The 22,969-nt window shown below is 65.3% G+C and overlaps 1 pseudogene; it reads left to right on the top strand.

The window, feature by feature from the left end:
- The first annotated feature begins 936 nt into the window (after positions 1-936).
- Positions 937-22,969, top strand: part of LOC142436119 (uncharacterized) — a 116,118-nt pseudogene continuing 94,085 nt past the window's right edge.

Here is a 22,969-nt window from a genome sequence, read left to right as displayed (position 1 = left end):
AGCCCCCTAAGCCTCTGCCCCAGCTCCAGCCCCTTAAGCCTCTGCCCCAGCACCAGCCACCTAAGCCTCAGCCCCAGCCCCCTAAGCCTAAGCCCCAGGCCCAGCCCCCTAAGCCTAAGCCCCAGCCCCAGCCCCCTAAGCCTCAGCCCCAGACCCAGCCCCCTATGACTCAGCCCCAGACCCCTAAGCTTAAGCCTAAGCCCCAAACCCAGCCCCCTAAGCCTAAGTCTAAACCACAGCCCCAGCCCCCTAAAACTAAGCCTAATCTCCAGCCGCAGCCCCCTAAGCATCAAACCCAGCCCCAGACCCCTAAACGCCTCAGCCCCAGACCCAGCCTCCTATGACTCAGCCCCAGCCCCCTAAGCCTAAGCCTAAGCCCCAACCCCAGCCCCCTAAGCCTAAGCCTAAACCACAGCCCCAGCCCCATAAAACTAAGCCTAAGCTCCAGCCACAGCCCCCTAAGCATCAACCCCAGCCCCAGAACCCTAAACGCCTCAGCCCCAGCCTCAGCCCCCTAAGCCTTAGCCCCAGCCCCAGCTCCAGCTCCCTAAGCCTAAGACCCAGCCCCAGCCCCAGCCCCCTAATCCTAAGCCCCAGCCCCAACCCAGCCCCCTAAGCCTCTGCCCCAGCGCCAGCCCCCTAAGCCTCTGCCCCAGCACCAGCCCCCTAAGCCTCAGCCACAGCTCCCTAAGCCTAAGTCTAAGCCCCAGCCCCTGGCCCAGCCCCTAAGCCTAAGCCTAAACCTAAGCCCCAGCCCCAGCCCCCTAAGCCTAAGCCTAAACCACAGCCCCAGCCCCCTAAGCTTCAATCCCAGCCACCTAAGACCCAACCCCCTAAGACCCAGCCTCATGCCCCTAAGCCCCATCCCCCTAAGCCCCAGCCCCAGCACCCTAAGCCCAGCCCCCTAAGCCCCAGCCCCTTAAGCCCCAGCCCCCAATGTCCCAGCTTCCTAAGACACAGTCCCAGCCGCCTAAGCCTAAAAGTAAGCACCAGCCCCAGGCCCCTAAGCCTAAACCCCAGCCCCAGCCACCTAACCACCTCAGCCCGAGTCCCAACCCCCTAATCCTCAGGCCCAGCCCCAGCCCCCTTAGCCTAAGCCCCAGCCCCAGCCCCAGCCCCCTAAGCCTCAGCCCCAGCCCCAGCCCCCTATGACTCAGCCCCAGCCCTCTAAGCCTAAGCCTAAACCACAGCCCCAGCCCCCTAAAACTAAGCTTAAGCTCCAGCCGCAGCCCCCTAAGCATCAACCCCAGCCCCAGAACCCTAAACGCCTCAGCCCCAGCCTCAGCCCCCTAAGCCTTAGCCCCAGGCCCAGCCCCAGCCCCAACTCCCTAAGCCTAAAACCCAGCCCCAGCCCCAGCCCCCTAATCCTAAGCCCCAGCCCCAACCCAGCCCCCTAAGCCTCTGCCCCAGCGCCAGCCCCCTAAGCCTCTGCCCCAGCACCAGCCCCCTAAGCCTCAGCCACAGCTCCCTAAGCCTAAGTCTAAGCCCCAGCCCCAGGCCCAGCCCCTAAGCCTAATCCTAAACCTAAGCCCCAGCCCCAGCCCCCTAAGCCTAAGCCTAAACCACAGACCCAGTCTCCTAAGCTTCAATCCCAGCCACCTAAGACCCAACCCCCTTAAACCCAGCCTCATGCCCCTAAGCCCCAGCCCCCTAAGCCCCAGCCCCAGCACCCTAAGACCAGCCCCCTAAGCCCCAGCCCCTTAAGCCCCAGCCCCCAAAGTCCCAGCTTCCTAAGACACAGCCCCAGCCGCCTAAGTCTAAAACTAAGCACCAGCCCCAGCCCCCTATGCCTAAACCTAAGAACCATCCCCAGACACCTAAGCCTCAACCCCAGCCCCATCCCCCTTACCGCCTCATCCCCATCTCCAACACCCTAAGCCTCAGGCCCAGCCCAAGCCCCCTAAGCCTAAGCCCCAGCCCCAGCCCCAGCCCCCTAAGCCTAAGCCCCAGCCCCAGCCCCCTAAGCCTAAGCCCCAGCCCCAGACCCCTAACCGCCTCAGCCCCAGCCCCAACAACCTAAGCCTCAGCCGCAGCCTCAGGCCCCTAAGCCTAAGCCCCAGCCCCAGTTCCAGCCCCCTAAGCCTAAGCCCCAGCCCCAGCCCCAGACCCATAAGCCTAAGCCCCAGTCCCAGGCCCAGCATCCTAACGTTAAGCCCCAGACCCCTAAGCCTAAATCCCAGCCCCAGCCCAAGCCCCCTAAGCCTCAGCTCCCTAAGCCCTAGCCCCAGCCCCCTAAGCCTCAGCCCCCTAAGCACCAGCCCCAGCCCCCTAAGCCCCAGCCACCTAAGCCTCAGGCCCAGCCCCAGCCCCCCAAGCCCCAGCCTCAGCCCCATAACCACCTCAGCCCTAGCCCATCCCACAAAGCCGCAGCCCCAGCCCCAGCCCCCTATGAATCAGCCCCAGCCCCAGCCCCCTATGAATCAGCCCCAGCCCCCTAAGCCTAAGCCTAAGCCCCAACCCCAGCCCCCTAAGCCTAAGCCTAAACCACAGCCCCAGCCCCATAAAACTAAGGCTAAGCTCCAGCCACAGCCCCCTAAACATCAACCCGCACCCAGGCCCCTAAACTCGTCAGCCCCAGCCCCAGCCCCCTAAGCCTTAGCCCCAGCCCCAGCCCCAGCCCCCTAAGCCTAAGACCCAGCCCGAGCTCCAGCCCCCTAATCTTAAGCCCCAGCCCCAACAAAGCCCCCTAAGCCTCTGCCCCAGCGCCAGCCTCCTAAGCCTCAGCCCCAGCCCCCTAAGCCTAAGCCCCAGCCCCAGCCCCCTAAGCCTAAGCCTAAGCCCCAGCCCCAGCCCCCTAACCTCAACCCCAGCTCCAGCCCCCTAAGCCTCAGCCCCAGCCCAGCCCCCTAAGCCAAAGCCCCAGCACCAGCAACAGCCCCCTAAACCTTAGCCCAGCCCCAGCACCAGATCCCTAACCAAAAGCCCAGCCCCAGCCTCAGGCCCAGCCCCCTAAGTCTAGCCCCAGCCCCAGCTCACTAAGCCTCAGCACCAGCCCACTAAGCCTAAACCTAAGCCCCAGCCCCAGCCCCCTAAGCCTAAACCTAAACCCCAACGCCAGACCCCTAAGCCTCAATCCCAGCCACCTAAGACCCAACCCCCTTAGACCCAGCCTCATGCCCCTAAGCCCCAGCCCCCTAAGCCCCACCCCCAGCACCCTAAGCCCCAGCCCCCTAAGCCCCAGCACCAGCCCCCTAAGCCCCAGCCCCCAAAATCCCAGCTTCCTAAGACACAGCCCCAGCCGCCTAAGCCTAAAACTAAGCACCAGCCCAACCCCCTAAGCCTAAACTTAAGAACCATCCCCAGACCCCTAAGCCTCAACCCCAGCCCCAGCCCCCTTACCGCCTCAGCCCCATCCCCAACACCCTAAGCCTCAGGCCCAGCCCCAGCCCCCTAAGCCTAAGCCCCAGCCCCAGCCTCAGCCCCCTAAGCCTAAGCCCCAGCCCCAGCCACCTAAGCCTAAGCCTAAGCCCCAGCCCCAGACCACTAACCGCCTCAGCCCCAGCCCCAACACCCTAAGCCTCAGCCGCAGCCCCAGCCCCCTAAGCCTAAGCCCCAGCCCCAAGCCCAGTCCCCTAAGCCTAAGCCTAAGCCCCAGCCCCAGCCCCCTGCCCTCAACCCCAGCCCCAGCCCCCTAAGCCTCAGCCCCAGCCCAGCCCCCTAAGCCAAAGCCCCAGCACCAGCACCAGCCCCCTAAACCTAAGCCCCAGCCCCAGCACCAGATCCCTAACCAAAACCCCAGCCCCAGCCTCAGGCCCAGCCCCCTAAGTCTAGCCCCAGCCCCAGCTCACTAAGCCTCAGCACCAGCCCACTAAGCCTAAACCTAAGCCCCAGCCCCAGCCCCCTAAGCCTAAACCTTAACCCCAAACCCAGACCCCTAAGCCTCAATCCCAGCCACCTAAGACCCAACCCCCTTAAACCCAGCCTCATGCCCCTAAACCCCAGCCCCCTAAGCCCAACCCCCAGCACCCTAAGCCCCAGCCCCCTAAGCCCCAGCCCCAGCCCCCTAAGCCCCAGCCCCCAAAGTCCCAGCTTCCTAAGACACAGCCCCAGCCGCCTAAGACTAAAACTAAGCACCAGGCCCAGACCCCTAAGCCTAAACTTAAGAACCATCCCCAGACCCCTAAGCCTCAACCCCAGCCCCAGTCCCCTTACCGCCTCAGCCCCATCCCCAACACCCTAAGCCTCAGGCCCAGCCCCAGCCCCCTAAGCCCCAGCCCCAGCCCCAGCCCCCCAAGCCTAAGCCCCAGCCCCAGCCACCTAAGCCTAAGCCTAAGCCCCAGCCCCAGACCACTAACCACCTCAGCCCCAGCCTCAAAACCCTAAGCCTCAGCCGCAGCCTCAGCCTCCTAAGCCTAAGCCCCAGCTCCCTAAGCCTAAGCCTAAGCCCCAACCCCAGCCCCCTAAGCCTAAGCCTAAACCACAGCCCCAGCCCCCTAAAACTAAGCCTAATCTCCAGCCGCAGCCCCCTAAGCATCAAACCCAGCCCCAGCCCCCTAAGCCTTAGCCCCACACCCAGCCACAGCCCCCTAAGCCTAAGACCCAGCCCCAGCACCAGCCCCCTAATCCTAAGCCCCAGCCCCAACCCAGCTCCCTAAGCCTCTGACCCAGTTCCAGTCCCCTAAGCCTCTGCCCCAGTGCCAGCCCCCTAAGCCTCAGCCACAGCCCCCTAAGCCTAAGCCTAAGCCCCAGCCTCAGGCCCAGCCCCCTAAGCCTAAACCTAAGCCCCAGCCCCAGCCCCCTAACCTCAACCCCAGCCCCAACCCCCTAAGCCTCAGAGCCAGCCCAGCCCCCTAAGCCAAAGCCCCAGCCCCAGCCCCCTAAACCTAAGCCCCAGCCCCAGCACCAGATCCCTAACCTAAACCCCAGTCCCAGCCTCAGGCCCAGCCCCCTAAGTCTAGCCCCAGCCCCAGCTCACTAAGCCTCAGCAACAGCCCACTAAGCCTAAACCTAAGCCCCAGCCCCAGCCCCCTAAGCCTAAGCCTAAACCCCAGCCCCAGCCCCCTAAGCCTCAATCCCAGCCACCTAAGACCCAACCCCCTAAGACCCACCCTCATGCCCCTAAGCCCCAGCCCCCTAAGCCCCACCCCCAGCCGCCTAAGCCCTAGCCCGCTAAGCCCCAGCCCCAGCCCCCTAAGCCCAGCCCCCTAAGCCCCAGCCCCCAAAGATCCAGCTTCCTAAGACACAGTCCCAGCCGCCTAAGCCTAAAACTAAGCACCAGCCCCAGCCCCCTAAGCCTAAACCTAAGTATCATCCCTAGATCTCAAAGCCTCAACCCCAGCCCCAGCCCCTTAACCACCTCAGCCTGAGTCCCAACCCCCTAATCCTCAGCCCCAGCCCCAGCCCCCTTAGCCTAAGCCCCAGCCCCAGCCCCCTAAGCCTCAGCCCCAGCCCAAGCCCCCTAAGCCTCCACACCAGCCTCAGCCCCCTATGCCTCAGAACCAGCCCCTTAAGCCTAAGCCTAAGCCCCAAACCCAGCCCCCAAGCCTAAAACTAAGCTCCAGCCCCAGGTCTCTAAGCCTAAGCCTAACTACCAGCCCCCGCCCCCTAAACGCCTCAGCCCCTAAGCCCCAGCCCCAGCCCACTAACCGCCTCAGCCCCAGCCCCAGCCCCCTAAACCCCAGCCCCCTAAGCCCCAGCTCCATAAGCCCCAGCCCCCTAAGCCCCAGCCCCTAAGCCCCAGCCCCAGCCACCTAAGGCCCAGCTCCAGCCCCCAAAGCCCCAGCCCAAGCCCCCCAAGCCCAAGCCCCAGTCCCCTAATCCCCAGCCCCAGCCCCCAAAGGCCTCAGCCCCAGCCCCATAACTTTTTCAGCCAGAGCAAATTCCCCATAACCGCCTCAGCCGCAGCCCCAGCCCCCTGACCACCTCAGCCCCAGCCCCAACCCCCTAACTACCTCAGCCCCAACCCCATCACCCTAACAGCCTCAGCCCCAGCCCCAGCCCCCTAAGCCTCTGCCCCAACCCCAGCCCCCTAAGCCTCAGAACCAACCCCCTAAGCCTAAGCCTAAGCCTAAACCCCAAATTCAGCCCCCTAAGCCTAAAATTAAGCTCCAGCACAAGCCCCCTAAGCCTAAACCTAAGCCCAGCACCAGCCACCTAAGCCTCAGCCCCCGCCCCTGCCCCCAACTGCCTCAGCCCCAGCCCCAGCCCCATAAGCCTCAGCCCCAGCCCCAGCCCCATAAACCTAAGCCCCAGCCAAAGCCCCAGCCCCTTAAGCCTAAGCCCCAGCCACTGCCCCAGCCCCCTAAACCTAAGCCCCAGCCCCAGGCGCAGGCCCCTAAGCCTAAGCCCCACCCCCAGCCCCAGCCCCCTAAGCCTCAGCCCCAGCCACAGCCCCCCAAGCCCTATACCCCTAAGTCCCAGCCCCAGCCCCCAAAGCCCCAGCCCCCTAATGCCCAGCCCCAGCCCCTTAATTCCCAGCCCTCTAAGCCCCAGCCCCATAAGCCTCAGCCCCCTAAGCCCCAGCCCCAGCCCCCTAAACCCCAGCCCCAGCCCCTACCCCTTGCCCCAGTCCCCTAAGCCCCATCTCCAGCCCCTAAGGCCCAGGCCCCTAAGGTTCAGCCCCCTAAGCCCCAGCCCCCTAAGCCCCTGCCCGCTAAGCCCCAGCCCCTAAGACCCAGACCCAGCTCCCTCAGCCCCAGCCCTCTAAGCTCCAGCCCCAGCCCCCTAAGACCCAGCCTTCTAAGCTCCAGCCCCAGCCCCCTAAGACCCTCCCACAGCCCCCTAAACCCCAGCACCATAAGCCCCAGCCCCAGCCCCCTAAGACCCAGCCCCAGTCCCCTAAGCCCCAGCACAAGCCCCCTAAGCCCTAGCCCCAGCCCCCTAAGACCCTCCCACAGCCCCCTAAAAGCCTCAGCCCCAGCGCCAGCCCCCTAAGCCTCAGCCCAAGCGCCCTAGCCCCAGCCCCAGCCCCCTAAAACTAAGCCCTACCCCAGAACCAGACCCATAAGCCTAAGGCCCAGCCTCAGCACCCTAAACCTAAACCTAAGCCTCAGCCCCAGCCCCCTAAGCCTAATCCTAAGAACCATCCCCAGACCCCTAAACCTCAAAAACAGCCCCAGCCCCCTAACCGCCTCAGCACCAGCCCCCTAACCCTAAGCCTCAGCCCCAGCCCCAGCCCCCTAACCCTAAGCCTCAGACCCAGCCCCAGTCCCCAAAGCCTATGCCCCAGCCCCAGGCCCAGCCCCCTAAGCCTAAGCCCCAGCACCCTAAGCCTAAACCCCAGCCCCAGCCCTCTAAGCCCCTGGCCCAGCCCCCTAAGCCTCAGCCCCCTAATCCCCAGCCACCTATACCCCAGTCCCAGCCCCTAAGCCCCAGCCCCAGCCCCAGGCCCCTAAGCCTAATCCCCAACCCCAGGCCCTGCCCCCTAAGCCCCAGACCCAGCCCCCTAAGCCTAAGCCCCAGCCACTGCCCCAGCCCCCTAAACCTAAGCCCCAGCCCCAGGCCCAGCCCCCTAAGCCTATGCCCCACCCCCAGCCCCAGCCCCCTAAGCCTCAGCCCCAGTCACAGCCCCCAAGCCCTATACCCCTAAGTCCCACCCCCAGCCCCCAAAGCCCCAGCCCCCTAATGCCCAGCCCCAGCCCCTTAATCCCCAGCCCTCTAAGCCCCAGCCCCAGCCCCATAAGCCTCAGCCCCCTAAGCCCCAACCCCAGCCCCCTAAACCCCAGCCCCAGCCCCTACCCCTAGCCCCAGTCCCCTAAGCCCCATCTCCAGCCCCTAAGGCCCAGGCCCCTAAGGTTCGGCCCCCTAAGCCCCAGCCCCCTAAGCCCCTGCCCGCTAAGCCCCAGCCCCCTAAGACCCAGACCCAGCTCCCTCAGCCCCAGCCCTCTAAGCTCCAGCCCCAGGCCCCTAAGCCCCAGCCTTCTAAGCTCCAACCCCAGCCCCCTAAGACCCTCCCACAGCCCCCTAAACCCCAGCACTCTAAGCCCCAGCCCCCTAAGACCCAGCCCCAGTCCCCTAAGCCCCAGCACAAGCCACCTAAGCCCTAGCCCCAGCCCCCTAAGCCCCAGCCCCCGGCCCCTAAAAGCCTCAGCCCCAGCCCCAGCCCCCTAAGCCTCAGCCCAAGCGCCCTAGCCCCAGCCCCAGCCCCCTAAGCCTAAGCCCTACCCCAGAACCAGACCCATAAGCCTAAGGCCCAGCCTCAGCACCCTAAACCTAATCCTAAGCCTCAGCCCCAGCCCCCTAAATCTAAGCCTAAGCCCCAGCCCCAGCCCCCTAAGCCTAATCCTAAGAACCATCCCCAGACCCCTAAGCCTCAAAAACAGCCCCAGCCCCCTAACTGCCTCAGCACCAGCCCCGTAACCCTAAGCCTCAGCCCCAGCCCCAGCCCCCTAACCCTAAGCCTCAGACCCAGCCACAGTCCCCAAAGCCTATGCCCCAGCCCCAGGCCCAGGCCCCTAAGCCTAAGCCCCAGCACCCTAAGCCTAAACCCCAGCCCCAGCCCCAGCCCTCTAAGCCCCTGGCCCAGCCCCCTAAGCCTCAGCCCCCTAAGCCCCAGCCACCTATACCCCAGTCCCAGCCCCTAAGCCCCAGCCCCAGCCCCAGGCCCCTAAGCCTAATCCCCAACCCCAGGCCCTGCCCCCTAAGCCCCAGCCCCAGCCCCCTAAGCCTAAGCCCCAGCCACTGCCCCAGCCCCCTAAGCCTAAGCCCGGGCACCCTAAGCCTAAACCCCACCATCAACCCCAGCCCCCTAAGCCCCAGCCGCAGCCCCCCAAGCCCTATACCCCTAAGTCCCAGCCCCAGCCCCAGAAGCCCCAGCCCCCTAATGCCCAGCCCCAGCCCCTTAATCCCCAGCCCCCTAATCCCCAGCCCCAGCCCCATAAACCTCAGCCCCCTAAGCCCCAGCCTCAGCACCCTAAGCCCCAGCCCCAGCCCCTAGCCCCAGTCCCCTAAGCCTGAGCTCCAGCCCCTAATGACCAGCCCCCTAAGGTTCAGCCCCCTAAGCCCCAGACCCAGCCCCCACAGCCCCAGCCCTCTAAGCTCCAGCCCCAGCCCCCTAAGCCCCAGACCCAGCCCCCTCAGCCCCAGCCCTCTAAGCTCCAGCCCCAGCCCCCTAAGACCCTCCCACAGCCCCCTAAACCCCAGCCCCCTAAGCCCCAACTACAGCCCCCTAAGACCCATTCCCAGTCCCCTAAGTCCCAGCCCAAGCCCCAAAGCCCCAGCCCCAGCCCTCTAAGCCCCAGCCTCCGCCCCCTAAAAGCCTCAGCCCCATCCCCAGCCCCCTAAGCCTCAGCCCCAGCGCCCTAGCCCCTGCCCCAGCCCCCTAAACCTAAGCCCTACCCCAGAACCAGACCCATAAGCCTAAGGCCCAGCCTCAGCACACTAAACCTAAGCCTAAGCCTCAGCCCCAGCCCCCTAAACCTAAGCCTAAGCCCCAGCCCCCTAAGCGAAGTCCCCTAAGTCCCAGCCCCAGTGCCCTAAGCCCCAGCCCCAGCACCCTAAGGCCCAGCCCCAGCACCCTAAGGCCCAGCCCCCTAAGCCCAAGCCCAAACCCCCTAAGCCCCAGCCCAAGCCCTCTAATCCCCAGCCCCAGCCCCCTAACCGTTTCAGCCAGAGCCCATTCCCCTAAACCGCCTCAGCACAAGCCCCAGCCCCCTAACCACCTCAGCCCCAACCCCATCACCCTAACAGCCTCAGCCCTAGTCCCAGCCCACTAAGCCTCCGCCCCAGCCCCAGCACCCTAAGCCTCAGAACCAGACCCCTACGCCTAAGCCTAAGCCCCAAACCCAGGCCCCTAAACCTAAACCTAAGCCCCAGCCTCAGCCCCCTAAGCCTACGCCCCAGCCCAAGGCCCAGCCCCCTAAGCCTAATCCCCAGCACACTAAGCCTAAACCCCAGCCCCTTCACCAGCCCCCTAAGCCTCAGCCCCAGCCCCCTAAGCCTCAACCCAGCCCCCTAAGCCCCAGCACCCTAGCCCCAGACCCAGCCCCCTAAGCCCAGCCATAGCCCCCTAAGCTCCAGCTCCAGCACCCTAACCGCCTCAGCCCCAGTGCCCTAACCACCTCAGCCCCAGCCCCCTTACCGCCTCAGCCCCAGCCCCAGCCCCCTAACAGCCTCTGCTCCAGCCCCAGCACCCTAACCACCTGAGCCCCAGCCCCATTACCCTAAGAGCCCCAGCCCCCTAAGCCTACGACACAGCCCCAGTCCCCTAAGCCTCAGCCCCAGCCCCTGTCGACCTAATCGCCTCAGCCCCAGCCCCAGCCCCAGCCCCCTAAGCCTAAGCCCCAGCCCCAGCCCCCTAAGCCTAAGCCCCAGCCCCAACCCCAGCCCCCAAGCCTAAGCTCCGGCCCCAGCCCCAACCCCCTAAGCCTCAGCCCAAGCCCCAGCCCCCTAAGCCTCAGCCCACTAAGCCCCACCCCATAAGCCCCAGCCCCGTAAACCGCAGTCCCAACCCCAAGCCCCAGACCCCTAACATCCTAAGCCCCAGCCCCAGCCCCCTAAGCCCAAGCCCCCTAAGCCCCAGCTCCAGCACCCTAAGCCCAAGGTACAGCCCCATAAGGCCCAGCAACAGCCCCCTAAGCCCAAGCCCAAACCTCCTAAGCCCCAGGGCCAGCCTCCTAAGTATAAGCACCAGCACCCTAAGCCTAAGCCCCAGCCCCTGCCCCAGCACCCGAAGCCCCAGCCCCCTAAGCCTCAGCCCCCTATCCCCAGCCACAGTCCCCCAAGCCCCAGCCCCTAAGCCCAGCCCCAGACCCCTAAGGCCAAGACCCCTAAGCCCCAGCCTCATAAGACCCAGCCCACTAAGACCAAACCCAGCCCCCTAAACCCCAGCCCTCTAAGCCCCAGCCCCAGCCCCCTAAGCCCCAGCCTCAGCCCCTGAAGCCCTAGCCCCAACCCCCTAAGACCCAGCCCTAGTCCCCTAAGCCCCAGCCCCAGCCTCCTAACAGCCTCGGCACCAGCCCCAGCCCCCTAAGCCTCAGCCCCAGCCCAAACCCCCTAAGCCCCAGCCCCAGCCCCCTAAGTCTCAGCCCCAGCCCCCTAACCCTAAGCCCCAGCCCCAAACCCCTAATCCTAAGGCCAAGCCCCAACCCAGCCCCCTAAGCCTAAACTTAAGCCCCAGCCCTAGCTGCCTAAACCTAAGCCTAAGCCCCAGCCCCAGCCCCCTAAACCTCAGCCCCTGCCCCAGCCCCAGCCCCAGCCCCCAAGCCTAAGCCCCAGCCCCAGCCCCAGCCCCCTAAGCCTAAGCCCCAGCCCCAGTCCCCTAAGCCCCAACCCCAGCCCCAGCCCCCTAAGCCTAAAGCCCAGCCCCCTAAGCCTAAGCCTGAGCCCCAGCCCCAGCCCACTAAGCCTAAGGCCCAGCCCCCTAAACCTAAGGCTAAGCCCCAGCCCCAGCCCCAGCCCCCTAAACTAAGGCCCAGCCCCAGCCCCCTAAGCCTAAGCCTAAGCCCAGCCCCAGAACCCTGAGCCTCACCCCCAGCCCCAGGCCCCTAACCGCCTCAGCCCCAGCCCCAACCCCCTAAGCCTCAGCCCAAGCCCCAGCCCCCTAAGCCTCAGCCCCAGCCCCAGCCCCCTAAGCCTCAGACCAGGCCCCAGCCCCAGCACCAGCCCCCAAGCCTAAGATCCAGCCCCAGCCCCAAACCCCTAATCCTAAACCCAAGCCCCAACCCAGCCCCCTAAGCCTAAACTTAAGCCCCAGCCTCAACTGCCTAAGCCTAAGCCTAAGCCCCAGCCCACTAAGCCTCAGCCCCGGCCCCCGCCCCAGCGCCAGCCCCCAGCCTAAGACCCAGTCCAAGCCCCAGCCCCCTAAGCCTAAGGCCCAGCCCCAGCCCCCTAAGCCTAAGGCCCAACTCCAGTCCCCTAAAACTAAGCCTAAACCCCAGCCCCAACCCCCTAAGCCTAAGTCTAAGGCCAGCCCCAGAACCCTAAGCCTCACCCCCAGTCCCAGCCCCCTTACCGCCTCAGTCCCAGCCCCAACCCCCTAAGCCTCAGCCCCAGCACCAGCCCCCTATGCCTCAGCCAGAGCCCCTTTATCCAAAGCCTAATCCCCAGCCCAAGCCCCCTAAACCTAAGCCTAAGCTCCAGCCCCAGCCCCCTAAGCATCACCACAGCCCCAGCCCCCTAACTGCCTCCGCCCCAGCTCCAGCCCCCTAAACCTCAGCCCCTGCCCCAGACCCAGCCCCAGCCCCCAAGCCTAAACCGCAGCCCCAGCACCGGCCCCCTAAGCCTAAGGCCCAGCCCCAGCCCCTAAGCCTAAGCCTAAGCCCCAGTCCCAGCCCACTAAGACTAAGCCTAAGCCCCAGCCCCAGAACCCTAAGCCTAAACCCCAGCCCTAGCCCCCTAACCGCCTCAGTCCCAGCTCCAAATCCCTAATCCTAAACTCAAGCCCCAACCCAGCCCCCTAATCCTAAGTCTAGACCCCAGCCCCAGCGCCCTAAGCCTCAGCCCCAGCCCATTAAGACCCAGTCCCCTAAGCCCCAGCCACCTAAGCCCCAGCACCCAAACCCAGCCCGAGCCCCATAAGCCCCAGCCCCCTAAGCCCCAGCCCACTAAGCCCCAGCCCCAGCCCCCTAAGCCCCAGTCCCCTAAGGCACAGCCCCCTAATCCCAAGCCCCCAAAGCCCCATCCCCTGCCCCCTAAGCCCCAGCCACCTAAGCCCAGCCGCCTAATACCCAACACCCTAAGACCCAGACCCAGCCCCCTAAGCCCCAGCCCCCTAAGACCCAGCACCCTAAGGCCCAGCCCCACACCCAGCCACAGCCCCAGCACACTAAGCCTAAGGCCCAGCCCCCTAAGCCTAAGCCTAAGACCCAGCCCCAGCCCCCTAAGCCTCAAACCCAACCCCAGCCCCAGCCTCCTAAGCTTAAGCCCCAGCCCAAGCCCCAGCCCCCTAAGCCTAAGCCCCAACCCCAACACCCTAACCCTAAGCCTAAACCCCAGCCCAAGCCCCCTAAACCTAAGCCTAAGCTCCACCCGCAGCCGCATAAGCATCACCCCAACCCCAACCCGCTAACCGCCTCCGCCCCAGCACCAGCCCCCTAAACCTCAGCCCCTGCCCCAGCCCCAGCACCCTAAGCCTAAGGCCCAGCCCCAGCCCCCTAAGCCACAGCCAGGGCCCCCGCCCCAGCCCCAGCCCCCAAGCCTAAGACCCAGCCCCAGCCCCAGGCCCATAAGCATAAGCCCCAGCCCGAGCCCCAGCCCCCTAAGCCTAAGCCCCTGATCCAGACCCAGCCCCCTAAGCCTAAGGCCCAGCCCCAGCCCCCTAAGCATAAGCCCCAGCCCCAGACCCAGCGCCCTAAGCCTAAGCCTCTGACCCAGCCCCAGCCCCTTAAGCCTAAGGCCCAGCCCCAGTCCCCTAAACCTAAGCCTAAGCCCCAGCCCCAACCCCCTTAGCCTAAGCCCAGCCCCAGAACCCTAAGCCTCACCCCCAGTCCCAGCCCCCATAAAGCCTCAGCCCCAGCACAAACCCACTAAGCCTCAGCCCCAGCAGCAGCCCCCTATGCCTCAGCCCCAGCCCCCTTATCCTAAGCCTAAGCCCCAAACCCAGCCCCCTAAGCCTAAACCCCTGCCCCAGCCACAGCCCCCTAAGCATCAACCCAGCCCCAGCCCCCTAACCGCCTTCTTCCCAGCCCCAGCCCCCTAAGCCTCAGCCCCAGCCCCCTAAGCCTAAGCCCCAGCACCAGCCCCAACTTCCTAAACCCAAGCCCCAGCCCCAGCCCCAGACGCCTAACCTAAGCCCCAGCCCCAGTCTCAGGCCCAGCCCCCTAAACCTCAGTCCCAACCCCAGCCCCCTAAGCCTAAGCCTAAGCCTAAGCCCGAGCCCCAGCCCACTAAGACTAAACCTAATCCCAGCCCCAGTCCACTAAGCATAAACATAAACCCCAGCCCCAGCGCCCAAAGCCCCAGCCCCAGCCCCCTAAGACCCTGCCACATCCCCCTAAACCACAGCCCCTTAAGCCTCAGCCCCAGCCCCCTAAGGACCAGCCCCAGCCTCCAAAGACCCAGCCCCAGGCCCCTAAGCCCCAGCCCAAGACCCCTAAACCCCAGCACCAGCCCTCTAAGCCCCAGCCCCAGCACTTTAACCGCCTCAGCCCCAGCCCCCTAAACGCCTCAGCCCCAGCCCCCTAACGCCCTCAGCCCCAGCCCCAGCCCCCTAAACACCTCAGCCCCTGCCCCAGTCCCCCAACCGCCCTAGCCCCAACCCCAGCCCCCTAAGCCTCAGCCACAGCCACAGCCCCCTAAGCCTGAGCCACTGCCCCAGGCCCAACTTCCTAAACCCAAGCCCCAGCCCCAGCCCCAGACCCCTAACCTAAGCCCCAGCCCCAGTCTCAGGCCCAGCCCCCTAAGCCTCAGCCCCAACCCCAGCCCCCTAAGCCTAAGCCTAAGCCTGAGCCCCAGCCCACTAAGACTAAACCTAATCCCAGCCCCAGTCCACTAAGCTTAAATGTAAACCCCAGCCCCAGTGCCCAAAGCCTCAGCCCCAGCCCACTAAGATCCAGTCCCCTAAGCCCCAGCCCCCTAAGCCCCAGCACCCAAACCCAGCCCCAGCCCCCAAATCCCCAGCCCACTAAGTCCCAGCCCCCTAAGCCCCAGCCCCCTTAACCACAGCCACAGTCCCCTAAGGCCCAGCCCTCTAAGCCTCAGCCCCAGCCCCAGCCCCCTAAGCCTAAGCCCCATCCCCAGCCCCAGCCTACTAAACCCAAACCCCAGCCCCAGCCCAGACCCCTAACCTAAGCCCCAGTCTCAGGCCACCCCCCTAAGCCTCAGCACCAGCCAAAGGCCCCTAAGCCTCAGCCCCAGCTCCCTAAGGCTAAGCCGCAACCCCAGCTCCATAAGCCTAAGCCTAAGCCCCAACCCCAGCCCCCTAAGCCTAAACCTAAGCCCCAGCCCACTAAGACTAAACCTAATCCCAGGCCCAGCCCACTAAGCCTAAGCCTAGACACCAGCACCAGTGCCCTAAGCCTCAGCCCCAGCCCACTAAGACCCAGCCCCCTAAGCCCCAGCACCCAAACCCAGCCCAGCCCCCTAATCCCCAGCCCACTAAGGCCCAGCCCCCTAAGCCCCAGCCCCCTTAGCCACAGCCACAGTCCCCTAAGCCCCAGCCCTCTAAGCCCCAGCACACAAATACCCAGCCCCAGCCCACTAGGCCCCAGCCCCCTAAGCCCCAGGCCCCTAATCCCCAGCCCAGAAAGCCCCAGCCCCTGCCCCCTAAGCCCCAGCCACCTAAGCCCCAGCCCCCTAAGACCCAGCACCCTAAGACCCAGCCCCAGCGCCCTAAGACCCAGCCCCTAAGACCAAGCACCCTAAGCCCCAGCCCCAGTGCCCTAAGCCCCAGCTCCAGTCCCCTAAGCCCCAACCCCAGCCCCAGCCCCAGCCCCCTAAGCCTAAAGCCCAGCCCCCTAGGCCTAAGCCTAAGCCCCAGCCCCAACCCAGCCCCCTAAGCCTCTGCCCCAGGGCCAGACCCCTAAGCCTCAGCCACAGCCCCCTAAGCCTTAGCCTAAACCCCAGCCACAGGCCCAGCACCCTAAGCCTAAACCTAAGCCCCAACGTCAGCCCCCTAACCTCAACCCCAGCCCCCAAAGCCTCAGCCCCAGCACCCTAAGCCTAAGCCCCAGCCCTAGCCCCAGCCTCCTAAATCCAAGCCCCAGTCCCAGCCCCAGACCCCTAACCTAAGCCTCAGCCCCAGCCCAAGCCCCCTTAGCCTCAGCCCCAGCTCCCTAAGCCTAAGCCCCTACCCAAGCTCTGTAAGTCTAAGCCTAAGCCCCAAACCCAGCCCCCTAAGCCTAAGCCTAAACCCCAGCCCCAGCCCATTAAGACTAAACATAATCCCAGCCCCCGCCCCCTAAGCCTAAGCCTAAACCCCAGCCCAGCGCCCTAAGCCTCAGCCCCAGCCCACTAAGGCCCAGCCCCCTAAGCCCCAGCACCCAAACCCAGCCCCAGCCCCCTAAGCCCCAGCCCCCTAAGCCCCAGCCCCCTAAGCCCCAGCCATCTTAGCCACAGCCACAGCCCCCTAAGCCCCAGCCCTCTAAGCACCAGCACACAAATACCCAGCTACAGCCCCCTAAGACCCAGCCCCCTAAGCCCCATCCCCCTAATCCCCAGCCCCCAAAACCCCAGCCCCTGCCCCCTAAGCCCCAGCTACCTAAGCCCCAGCCCCCTAAGCCCAAGCACCCTAAGACCCAGCCCCAGCCCCCTAAGCCTAAGCCCCAGTCCCAGCCCCAACCCCTTAAGCTTCAGCCCCAGCACCAGACCCCTATGCCTCAGCCCCAGCCCCCTTATCCTAAGCCTAAGACCCAACCCCAAACCCCTAAGCCTAAGCCTAAACCCCAGCCCAAGCCCCCTAAACCTAAGCCTAAGCTCCACCTGCAGCCCCCTAAGCATCACCCCAGCCCCAGCCCCCTAAACCCCTCTGCCCCAGCCCCAGCCCCCTAAACCTCAGCCCCTGCCCCAGCCCCAGCCGCAGCCCCCTAAGCCTAAGCCTAAACCCTAGCCCCAGTGCCCAAAGCCTCAGCCCCAGCCCACTAAGACCCAGCCCACTAAGACCCAGCCCCCTAAGCCCCAGCTCCAACCCCCTTAGCCTAAGCCCAGGCCCAGAACCCTAAGACTCACCCCCAGTCCCAGACCCCTTAACGCCTCAGCCCCAGCCCCAACCCCCTAAGCCTCAGCCCCAGCACCAGCCCCCTATGCCTCAGCCCCAGCTCCCTTATCCTAAGCCTAAACCCCAAACCCAGCCCCCGAAGCCTAAGCCCCTGCCCCAGCCACAGCCCCCTAAGCATCACCCCAGCCCCAGCCCCCTAACCGCCTCCGCCCCAGCCTCGGCCCCCTAAACCTCATCCCCTGCCCCAGACACAGCCCCAGCCTCCAAGCCTAAGGCCCAGCCCCAGCCCCAGAACCCTAAGCCTAAGGCCCAGCCCCAGCCCCCTAAGCCTAAGGCTCAGCCACAGTCCCCTAAGCCTAAGCCTAAGCCCCAGCCCCAACCCCCTAAGCCTACGCCCAGCCCCAGAACCCTAAGCCTAACCCCCAGTCCCAGGCCCCTTACCGCCTCAGCCCCAGCCCCAACCCCCTAAGCCTCAGCCCCAGCACCAGCCCCCTATGGCTCAACCCCAGTCCCCTTATCCTAAGCCTAAGCCACAAACCCAGGCCCCTAAGACTAAGCCCCTGCCCCAGCCACAGCCCCCTAAGCATCACCCAGCCCCAGCCCCCTAAACCTCAGCCCCTGCCCCGGACCCAGCCCCAGCCCCCAAGCCTAAGCCCCAACACCAGCCCCAGCCCCCTAAGCCTAAGGCCCAGCCCCAGGCCCCTAAGCCTAAGCCCCAGCCCCAGCCCACTAAGCCTAAGCCTAAGCCCCAGCCCCAGCCCACTAAGCCTAAGCCTAAACCCCAGCCCCAGCTCCCTATCCGCCTATGTCCCAGCCCCAAACCCCTAAGCTTCAGCCCCATCCCCAGCCCTGTAAGCCTAAGGCCCAGCCCCAGCCCGAGCACCCTAAGCCTCAGCTCCCTAAGCCCTAGCCCCAGCCCTTTAAGCCCCAGCCTCATAAACCCCAGGCCAATCCCCAGCCCCCTAACAGCCTCAGCTCCAGCCCCAGGCCCCTAAGCCTCAGAACCTGCCCCAGCCCCTGCCCCCTAAGCCTAAGACCCAGCCCCCGCCCCAACCCCCTAATCATAAGACCCAGCCCCAACCCAGCACCCTAAGCCTCTACCCCAGCACCAGCACCCTAAGCCTCAGCCACAGCCCCCTAAGCCTAAGCCTAAACCCCAGCACCAGGCCCAGCCCCCTAAGCCTAACCTAAGCCCCAGTGTCATCCCCCTAACCTCAACCCCAGCCCCAACCCCCTAAGCCTCAGGCCCAGCCCCAGCCCCCTAAGCCTAATCCTAAACCCCAAACCCAGCCCCCTAAGCCTAAGCCACTGCCCCAGCCACAGCCCCCTAAGCATCACCCCAGCCCCAGCCCCCTAACCGCCTCCACCCCAGCCCCGGCCCCCTAAACCTCAGCCCCTGCCCCAGACACAGCCCCAGCCTCCAAGCCTAAGGCCCAGCCCGAGCCCCAGCCCACTAAGCCTAAGGCCCAGCCCCAGCCTGAGAATCCTAAGCCTCAGCTCCCTAAGCCCCAGCCCCAGCCCCCTAAGCCCCAGGCCCATCCCCAGCCCCCTAACTGCCTCAGCTCCAGCCCCAGCCCCCTAAGCCTCAGACCCTGCCCCAGGTCCAGCCCCAGCCCCCTAAGTCTACTACCCAGCCCCCGCACCAGCCCCCTAATCATAAGCCCCAGCCCCAACCCAGCCCCCTAAGCCTCTGTCACAGTGCCAGCCCCCTAACCTCAGCCCCAGCCCCCTAAGCCTAAACCTAAAGCCCAGCCCCAGGCCCATCCCCCTAAACCTAAACCTAAGCCCCAGTGTCATCTTCCTAACCTCAACCCCAGCCCCAGCCCCCTAAGCCTCAGCCCCAGCCCCAGCCCCCTAAGCCTAAGCCCCAGCACCAGCACCAGCTTCCTAAACCCAAGCCCCAGCCCCAGCCCCAGACCCCTAACCTAAGCCCCAGCCCCAGTCTCAGGCCCAGCCCCCTAAGCCTCAGCCCCAGCCCAAGCCCCGTAAGCCTCAACCCCAGCTCCCTAAACCTAAGCCCCAACCCCAGTCCCCTAAGCCTAAGACTAAACCTGAGCCCCAGCCCACTGAGACTAAACCTAATCCCAGCCCCAGCCCACTAAGCCTAAACCTAAACCCCAGCCCCAGTGCCCAAAGCCTCAGCCCCAGCCCACTAAGCCCCAGTCCCCTAAGCCCCAGCCCACTAAGACCCAGCCCCCTAAGCCCCAGCCCCAGCCCACTAAGCCTAAGCCTAAATCCCAGGCCCAAACCCCTAAGCCTCAGTACCAGCCCCAGCCCTGTAAGCCTAAATCCCAGCCCCAGCCTGAGCACCCTAAGCCTCAGCTCCCTAAGCCCCATCCCCAGTCCCCTAATCCCCAGGCCCATCCCCAGCCCCCTAACCGCCTCAGCTCCAGCTCCAGCCCCCTAAGCCTCAGACCCTGCCCCAGCCCAAGCCCCAGCCCCCTAAATCTACGACCCAGCCCCCGAACCAGCCCCTAATCATAAGCCCCAGCCCCAACCCAGCCCCCTAAGCCTAAGCCTAAAACCCAGCTACAGGCCCAGCCCCCTAAGCCTAAACCTAAGCCCCAACATCATCCCCCTAACCTCAACCCCAGCCCCAGCCCCCTAAGCCTCAGCCACAGCCACAGCCCCATAAGCCTGAGCCCCAACACCAGCCCCCTAAGCCTAAGCCCCAGCACCAGCCCCAACTTCCTAAACCCAAGCCCCAGCCCCAGCCCCAGACCCCTAACTTAAGCCCCAGCCCCAGTCTCAGGCCCAGCCCCCTAAACCTCAGCCCCAACCACAGCACCCTAAACCTATGCCTAAGCCTGAGCCCCAGCCCACTAAGATTAAACCTAATCCCAGCCCCAGTCCACTAAGCGTAAACATAAACCCCAGCCCCAGCGCCCAAACCTCAGCCCCAGCCCCCTAAGCCCCAGCCCCCTAAGCCCCAGCCCCAGCCCCCTAAGACCCTGCCACATCCCCCTAAACCACAGCCCCTTAAGCCTGAGCCCCAGCCCCCTAAGGACCAGCCCCAGCCTCCAAAGACCCAGCCCCAGGCCCCTAAGCCCCAGCCCAAGACCCCTAAACCCCAGCACCAGCTCTCTAAGCCCCAGCCCCAGCACTTTAACCGCCTCAGCCCCAGCCCCCTAAACGCCTCAGCCCCAGCCCCCTAACGCCCTCAGCCCCAGCCCCAGCCCCTTAAACACCTCAGCCCCAGCCCCAGTCCCCCAACCGCCCTAGCCCCAGCCCCAGCCCCCTAAGCCTCAGCCAAAGCCACAGCCCCATAAGCCTGAGCCACAGCCCCAGCCCCCTAAGCCTAAGCCCCAGCCCCAGCCCCAGACCCCTAACCTAAGCCCCAGCCCCAGTCTCAGGCCCAGCCCCCTAAGCCTCAGCCCCTACCCCAGCCCCCTAAGCCTAAGCCTAAACCCGAGCCCCAGCCCATTAAGACTAAACCTAATCCCAGCCCCAGTCCACTAAGCTTAAACGTAAACCCCAGCCCCAGCGCCCAAAGCCTCAGCCCCAGCCCACTAAGACTCAGTCCCCTAAGCCCCAGCCCCCTAAGCCCCAGCACCCAAACCCAGCCCCAGCCCCCTAATCCCCAGCCCACTAAGTCCCAGCCCCCTAAGCCCCAGCCCCCTTAACCAGAGCCACAGTCCCCTAAGCCCCAGCCCTCTAAGCCTCAGCCCCAGCACCAGCCCCCTAAGCCTAAGCCCCATCCCTAGCCCCAGCCTTCTAAACCCAAGCCCCAGCCCCACCCCAGACCCCTAACCTAAGCCCCAGTCTCAGGCCACCCCCCTAAGCCTCAGCACCAGCCCAAGCCCCCTAAGCCCCAGCCCCCTAAGCCCCAGCACCCAAAACCAGCCCCAGCCCCCTAAGCCCCAGCCCACTAAGACCCAGCCCCCTAAGCCCCAGCCCCAGCCCACTAAGCCTAAGCCTAAATCCCAGGCCTAAACCCCTAAGCCTCAGCCCCAGCCCCAGCCCTGTAAGCCTAAGGCCCAGCCCCAGCCTGAGCACCCTAAGCCTCAGTTTCCTAAGCCAAATCCCAAGTCCCCTAATCCCCAGGCCCATCCCCAGCCCCCTAACCGCCTCAGTTCCAGCCCCAGCCCCCTAAGCCTCAGACCCTGCCCCAGTTCCAGCCCCAGCCCCCTAAGTCTACTACACAGCCCCCGCACCAGCCCCCTAATAATAAGCCCCAGCCCGAACCCAGCCCCCTAAGTCTCTGTCACAGTGCCAGCCCCCTAACCTCAGCCCCAGACCCTAAGCCTAAGCCTAAAACCCAGCCCCAGGCCCATCCCCCTAAGCCTAAACCTAACCCCAGTGTCATCTTCCTAACCTCAACCCCAGCCCCAGCCCCCTAAGCCTAAGCCCCAGCACCAGCCCCAGCTTCCTAAACCCAAGCCCCAGCCCCAGCCCCAGACCCCTAACCTAAGCCCCAGACCCGGTCTCAGGCCCAGCCCCCTAAGTCTCAGCCCCAGCCAAAGCCCCCTAAGCCTCAGCCCCAGCCCACTAAGCCTAAACCTAAACCCCAGCCCCAGTGCCCAAAGCCTCAGCCCCAGCCCACTAAGACCAAGCCCCCTAAGCCACAGCCCACTAAGACCCAGCCCTCTAAGCCACAGCCCCAGCCCACTAAGCCTAAGCCTAAATCCCAGGCCCAAACCCCTAAGCCTCAGCCCCAGCCCCAGCCCTTTAAACCTAAGGCCCAGCCCCAGCCTGAGCACCCTAAGCCTCAGCTCCCTAAGCCCCATCCCCAGTCCCCTAATCCCCAGGCCCATCCCCAGCCCCCTAACCGCCTCAGCTCCAGCCCCAGCCCCCTAAGCCTCAGACCCTGCCCAGCCCCAGCCCCTAATCATAAGCCCCAGCCCCAACCCAGCCCCCTAAGCCTCTGCCCCAGCTCCCTAAACCTAAGCCCCAACCCCAGCCCCCTAAAACTAAACCTAAGCCTGAGCCGCAGCCCACTAAGACTAAACCTAATCCCAGCCCCAGCCCCCTAAGCCTAAACCTAAACCCCAGCCCCAGAGCCCTAAGCCTCAGCCCCAGCCCACTAAGACCCAGCTCCCTAAGCCCCAGCCCCCTTAGCCACAGCCACAGCTCCCTAAGCCCCAGCCCTCTAAGCCCCAGCACACAAATACACAGCCCACGCCCACTAGGCCCCAGCCCCCTAAGCCCCAGCCACCTAATCCCCAGCCAACAAAGCCCCAGCCCCTGCCCCCTAAGCCCCAGCCACCTAAGCCCCAGCCCCCTAAGCCCCAGCACCCTAAGACCCAGCCCCAGCCCCCTAAGCCCCAGGCCCCTAAGACCAAGCACCCTAAGCCCCAGCCCCAGTGCCCTAAGCTCCAGCCCCAGTCCCAGCCCCAGCGCCCTAAGCCTAAGGCCCAGCCCCCTAAACCTAAGCCTAAACCCCAGCCCCAGCCCCCTAACTGCCTCAGTCCCAGCCCCCACCCCTAAGCCTCAGCCACAGCCCCAGCCCTGTAAGCCTAAGGCCCAGCCCCAGCCCAAGCACCCTAACCTCAGCTCCCTAAGCCCCAGCCCCAGCCCCCTAAGCCCCAGCACCCTAAGCCCCAGGCCCATCCCCAGCCCCCTAACTGCCTCAGCTCCAGCCCCAGCCCCCTAAACCTGAGGCCAAGGCCCCGCCCCAGCCCCCTAATCCTAAGCCCCAGCCCCAACCCAGCCCCCTAAGCCTCTGCCTCAGCACCAGCCCCCTAAGCCTTAGACCCTGCCCCAGCCCCAACCCCAGCCCCCTAAGCCTAAGACCCCGCCCCCGCCCCAGCCCCATAGTCCTAAGCCCCAGCCTCAAACCAGGCCCCTAAGCCTCTGCCCCAGCACCAGACACCTAAGCCTCAGCCCCAGCCCCCTAAGCCTAAACCTAAGCCCCAACATCATCTCCCTAACCTCAACCCCAGCCCCAGCCCCCTAAGTCTCAGCCCCAGCCCCAGCCCCAGCCTCCTAAACCCAAGCCCCAGCCCCAGCCCCAGCCCCCTAACCTAAGCCCCAGCCCCAGTCTCAGGCCCAGCCCCCTAAGCCTCACACCCAGCCCAAGCCGCCTAAGCCTCAGCCCCAGCTCCCTAAACCTAAGCCCCAGCCCACTAAGACCCAGCCCCCTAAGCCCCAGCCCCCTTAGCCACAGCCACAGCTCCCTAAGCCCCAGCTCTCTAAGCCCCAGCACACAAATACACAGCCCCAGCCTACTAGGCCCCAGCCCCCTAAGCCCCAGCCCCCTAATCCCCAGCCAACAAAGCCCCAGCCCCTGCCCCCTAAGCCACAGCACCCTAAGACCCAGCCCCAGCCCCCTAAGCCCCAGGCCCCTAAGACCCAGACCCAGCCTCCTAAACCCAAGCCCCAGTCCCAGCCCCAGGACCCTAACCTAAGCCCCAGCCCCAGTCTCATGCCCAGCCCCCTAAGCCTCAGCCCCAGCTCCCTAAGCCTAAGCCCCTACCCCAGCTCTGTAAGTCTAAGCCT

Source organism: Tenrec ecaudatus, unplaced genomic scaffold, assembly GCF_050624435.1.
Source record: "Tenrec ecaudatus isolate mTenEca1 unplaced genomic scaffold, mTenEca1.hap1 Scaffold_1541, whole genome shotgun sequence".
Lineage (NCBI taxonomy): Eukaryota > Metazoa > Chordata > Mammalia > Afrosoricida > Tenrecidae > Tenrec > Tenrec ecaudatus.
The sequence above is the reverse complement of the archived record's forward strand: the minus strand, read 5'-3'. Positions and strand labels throughout refer to the sequence as shown.